This window comes from Hypanus sabinus, chromosome 32 (assembly GCF_030144855.1).
Source record: "Hypanus sabinus isolate sHypSab1 chromosome 32, sHypSab1.hap1, whole genome shotgun sequence".
Classification (NCBI taxonomy): Eukaryota; Metazoa; Chordata; class Chondrichthyes; order Myliobatiformes; family Dasyatidae; genus Hypanus; species Hypanus sabinus.
In genome coordinates this window covers 5,648,746-5,654,745 of record NC_082737.1, presented here as the reverse complement: position 1 = coordinate 5,654,745, position 6,000 = coordinate 5,648,746, and the positions used below count along the sequence as shown (strand labels likewise).

The window sequence follows — 6,000 nt, the reverse complement described above, 5'->3', positions numbered from 1 at the left end:
GAAACCAAAGAATTGCCAGCCTGAGTCAGGGCGTTGGGGCTCCAGAAAGTGATTGGGTCTAGAGTTTACGAGGAGGAAGAAGAGGAATCAGACCAGTAGAGTGTGGCTACAAATGAAAGATCAGCAACATTTGGAAACTGTTTGATCGAAAAAAAAAGTGGTTAATTTCTGCAAAATACTGTTAGAAATCAACAGATCAGGCAGCAAATGAGGAGAGGAACAAATAGACAACGTTTAGTCCGAGCCCGTTCAGCATGCCTGGTCTGTGCACTCCTCTGCTTAGTTGCCACCTGAACTGCAGTTTTGTGTGTGCGTGTCTACATTTCTAGCAACAGCAAAATCTCTTGTGTTTTATATCTGCATTTGTAAGAAGGTTCTACTTTGGCATTAGAAACGCGGAACGTTTGCTGATATTAAGAGCATTGTTTCTCAGAAGCTGCTTCCTGCGTTAAGAGAGCTGCTGAGTTTTCTACACAAAAACAAAATTGAGGTCTGGATAAGGAACCGGTGCTTGTAGAGACTTTTATTGGTACCGTGATTACCCTTAAAGCTCTGCGGAACAATTTTCACTGTCGCTGATGCACCGATCGTATGCGCAGGCGTCAGGGTAACGGATGTTCCCGAATCTCGCGCATGCGCGCAATACACAAAAGGCCTTGGGAGGATCGATAAAAAAGTAAGTGTTTCGCCGGGTTATCATTTTCACTACCGACTGAGGGGCTATTTCTGTGAACTCAGCACATCGTGACCCACAATCACGGGACAGTCCTGCTCTCTTCCCTCTCTCACAGCCCCGCGTTCCGTACACTAGCCCCGGGGGGTGGGGCTTCCGGCTGATGAGGGAATGGATCTCCCAGACAGAACTGAGCTCCAGCAACCTAATGCAAGGATTGGGAACTCGGAGAAAGGGAACAAAACGGTTTCCAGCAGCTGTTGAGAAAATCACCTTTGTTCTACCTCCAATCACAAACAAGAGAAAATCTGCCGATGCTGGAAAGGCAAGCAGCGCACACAAAATGCTGGAGGAACTCAGCATTAGTACTCATTTCCATAGGTGCTGCCTTGCAATAGACAATAGATAGACAATAGACAATAGGTGCAGAAGTAGACCATTCGGCCCCTCGAGTCTGCACCGCCATTCTGAGATCATGGCTGATCATTCACTATCAATACCCAGTCCCTGCCTTGTCCCCGTATCCCTTGATTCCCCTATCCATCAGATATCGATCCAGCTCCTTCTTGAAAGCATCCAGAGAATTGACCTCCACCGTCTTCCGAGGCAGTGCATTCCACACCTCCACAACTCTCTGGGAGAAGAAGCTCTTCCTCAACTCTGTTTTAAATAACTGACCTCTTATTCTCAATCCATGCCCTCTGGTACTGGACTCTCCCAACATCTGGAACATATTTCCTGCCTCAATCCTATCAAATCCTTTAATTATCTTAAACGTTTCAATCAGATCCCCTCTCAATCTCCTCAATTCCAGCGTGTACAAGCCCAATCTCTCCAATCTCTCTGCGTAAGACAGCCCTGCCATCCCAGGAATCAACCTAGTGAATCTACGCTGCACTTCCTCAATTGCCAGAATGTCCTTCCTTAAACCTGGAGACCAAAACTGTATACAATATTCCAGGTGTGGTCTCACCAGGGCCCTGTACAAATGCAAAAGAACATCCTTGCTCTTGTATTCAATTGCCCTTGTAACAAAGGCCAACATTCCATTTGCCCTCTTCACTGCCTGTTGCACTTGCTCATTCACCTTCATTGACTGGTGAACTAGGACTCCTAGGTCTCTTTGCATTTCTCCCTTACCTAACTCGACACCGTTCAGACAATACTCTGCCCTCTTGTTCCAGCTTCCAAAGTGGATAACTTCACATTTATTCACATTGAATGACATCTGCCAAGTATCTGCCCACTCACTCAGCCTATCCAAGTCTCCCTGTATTCTCCTAACGTCCTCTTCGCATGTCACACTGCCACCCAGTTTAGTATCTTCAGCAAACTTGCTGATATAGTTTTCAATGCCCTCATCTAAATCATTGACATAAATCGTAAAGAGCTGTGGTCCCAATACAGAGCCCTGTGGTACCCCACTAGTCACCTCCAGCCAGTCCGAGAAACACACATTCACTGCTACCCTTTGCTTTCTATCTGCCAACCAGTTTTCTATCCATGTTGAAACCCTGCCCCCAATGCCATGAGCTCTGATTTTACTCACCAATCTCCTATGTGGCACCTTATCGAATGCCTTCTGAAAATCTAGGTACACAACATCCACTGGCTTACCCTCGTCTAACATCCTTGTTACATCCTCAAAAAACTCCAACAGATTAGTCAAGCATGATTTGCCCTTGGTAAATCCATGCTGGCTCGGCATAATCCTATTTCTGCCATCTAGATGTGCCACTATTTCGTCCTTAATAATGGACTCAAGCATCTTCCCCACGACTGACGTTAGGCTAACAGGGCGATAGTTCTCCGTTTTCTCCTTCCCTCCCTTCTTGAAAAGTGGGACAACATTAGCCACTCTCCAATCTTCAGGAACTGATCCTGAATCTAAGGAACATTGGAAAATGATTACCAATGCATCCGCAATTTCCTGAGCCACCTCTTTTAGAACCCTCGGATGCAGACCATCTGGACCCGGGGATTTATTAGCCTTCAGTCCTACCAGTCTACTCATCACAGTTTCTTTCCTAATGTCAATCTGTCTCAATTCCTCTGATATCTTATGACCCTGGCCCATCCATACATCTGGGAGATTGCTTGTGTCCTCCCTGGTGAAGACAGATCTAAAGTATGCATTAAATTCTGTTGCCATTTCCCTGTTTCCCATAACAATTTCTCCCAATTCATTCTTCAAGGGGCCAACATTGTTCTTAACTATCTTCTTTCTCTTCACATAGCTAAAAAAGCTTTTGCTATCCCCTTTTATATTCCTGGCTAGACTGAGCTCATACCTGATTTTTTCTCTCCGTATTGCTTTTTTAGTTAAGATCTGCTGTTCCTTAAAACTTTCCCAATCATCTGTATTCCCACTCATCTTAGCCCTGTCATACTTCTTTTTCTTTAATGCTATACAATCTCTGACTTCCTTTGTCAACCACTGTGGCCCCTTCCCCCTCTTTGAATCCTTCCTTCTCATTGGAATGAACTGCATTTTCATCTTTTGTATTATGCCCAAGAATATCTGCCACTGCTGATCCACTGTCTTTCCTGCCAGGGCATCCGCCCATTTAACTTTGGCCAGCTCTTCTCTCATGGCTCCGTAGTCTCCTTGATTTAATTGCAACACTGACACCTCTGATCTGCCCCTATCCCTCTCAAATTGTAGATAAAAACTTATCATGTTATGATCACTACTTCCTAATGGCTCCTTTACTTCAAGATCACTTATCAATTCCTGTTCATTACACATCACCAAGTCCAAAATAGCCTCGTTCCTGGTTGGCTCAAGCACAAGCTGTTCCAAAAATACATCCCTTAGACACTCCACAAACTCCCTATCCTGGGGTCCAGCACCTACCTGATTCTCCCAGTCCACCTGCGTTGAAATCTCCCATAACGACTGCATTACCTTTAGCACATGCCAATGTTAACTCCCTAATCAACTTGTACCCAATATCCACGCTACTGTTTGGGGGCCTGTACACAACACCCATCAGGGTCTTTTTACCCTTACTGTTCCTCAGCTCAATCCACACAGACTCTACTTCCCCTGTTCCCAAGTCACCTCTTGCTAAGGACTGAATCTCATTCCTCACCAACAGGGCCACCCCACCCCCTCTTCCCATATTTCTGTCTCTACGATAGCACGTATACCCTGGTACACTCAATGCCCAGGCCTGATCCCCTTGCAGCCATGTCTCCGTTATCCCAACAATATCATAGTTCCCCATTTTCATCTGAGCTTCAAGCTCATCTGTCTTATTTCTGACACTACGCGCATTCAAGTATAGAATTCTGTACCTATAGAATATAGTATAGAATACTGTACCTAACCCAGCTCCTTGAACTTCCATCGGGCAAATTGCACCCTGAATTTTGATGACCTTCTCAAGATCACCCAAACCTTGTACACATTTAACCCCATGCACCCTTCTGACCAACCCTCTGGATCTGGATCCCTGCCCCCTGCACATCTAGTTTAAACCCCCCCCCCCCCCCCGAGCAGCACTGGCAAATACTCCTGCAAGAATGTTAGTACCCCTCCGGTTCAGATGTAGACCATCCCTTCGAAACAGATCCCAATGTCCCTGGAGCAAAGACCAATTATCCAAAAACCTGAACCCTTCCTTCCTGCACCATGCTCTCAGCCTCGTATTAATGTGCATAATCATTCTGTTCTTCGCCTCACTCGCACGTGGCACAGGTAGCAATCCCGTGATTGTCACCCTGGAGGTCCTGCCTTTCAGCTTCACTCCTAACTCCCTGAACTCTCTAAGCAGGACCCCCACACTCACCTTACCTACATCATTGGTCCCCACATGGACCACTACATCTGGGTTCATGCCCTCACTCTCAAGAATAGCCTGCACCCGATCTGAGATGTCCCGGACCCTGGCACCAGGGAGGCAACATACCATCCGAGACTCCCGATCTGCCCCACAAAATCTCCTATCTGCCCCCCTAACTATAGAGTCCCCTAAAACTATTGCTCTCTTCTCTTCCCTCCTCCCCTTTCTAGTTGAGGATTCAACCTCTGTGCCAGAGACAGGACCACTACAACTCATTCTTAGTAGGTCATCCCCATCAACAGTATCCAGTACGGTATACTTATTGTTAATGGGAATGGCCGCAGGGGTGCTCTGCTCTCTCTGCCTGCTCCCCCTGCCTCTCTGGACCGTCACCCATCTGCCTACTTCTTGGTTTTTTGGTGTGACTACCTCCTGATAACTCCTATCTATCTCTGCCTCCACCTCCGGAATGATCCGTAGTTCATCCAGCTCCTGCTCCAACTCCCTAACTCGGTCTGATAGCAGCTGCAGCTGGACGCACCTTTTGCAGCCGTGGTCATCAGGGACAACTGTGTTGACCCTGATCTCCCACATACTGCATACGGAGCACACCACTGCTCTGACTGTCTCCCCCATACCTGAACTGGATTAATAGAATAAGTCTAAACAGCACCTAGCGAGCTTACCTTCTTCCCCTCAGCGAGCAATCACACAAGCTTACCGAAGTCCCCTTACGCCGAAGCCCACTTAGCCAAAGCCCAGGACTCTGCTTCCACAGACTTGCCTGCTGAGTTCCTCCAGCATTTTGTGTGTGTTGCTTGTTCTACCTCCACTTGTTCTGGAGTTGTCTGCCAGTAAGGACATGTTTTGATCCATTCTGTCTGGGTACATAATGATATCAAACACCTTGTTCCTGGGCAACAAGTAGCTTTCACATCACAAATGTGCCAGACTCCGGTGAGACAGACTACTGCCCTTCCCTTCATATTCATTGGCATTGCCATCACCGAGTTCACCACTGTCAGTCATTGGGGGAGAGTTCAGGGGAAATATTTATGTACCATATTGAAAGTGGTGTTACCTGTGTGTAGAAAACTTGCTGGAGAATTTGCAGGTAGGAATAAGCGGAGTGATATTTGGAAATCTGACTCTTTAAAGTGTAATTTAGCAAGCAAATCACATATGGACAATGTGCAAAAGCTCTGGTGAGAAAATCCTTCATTACCCGTTATAAGCCTATTACATAGGTTGTGTGAGAGTGCAGATGAACTGGACTGAACCAAAAGGAGATCAAAGTTCCTATAAACAGTGATTTGCTAGCTGTTAAAATGAATTCCTCTCTATAAAATTCACTGTGCAGATGTTGTCACTGGGTAAAATATGGACAGTACATGATTTATGTGCACACTGGTCAATACAAATTAGAGGGGTCATTGGTGGGAAGGTGAGGAGACCTCCAGTGTCCCTGATGCCTTCACCTACAAGATGTGCATCCAGCTGCAGCTTGTAACCCTGCAATTTAAAGAGTTGGAACTTCAA

At 46.3% G+C, this 6,000-nt stretch overlaps 1 pseudogene; it reads left to right on the top strand.

The window, feature by feature from the left end:
• Positions 1-581: 581 nt before the first annotated feature.
• The window catches only part of LOC132384429 (zinc finger protein 208-like), a 43,250-nt pseudogene continuing 37,831 nt past the window's right edge, over positions 582-6,000 (top strand).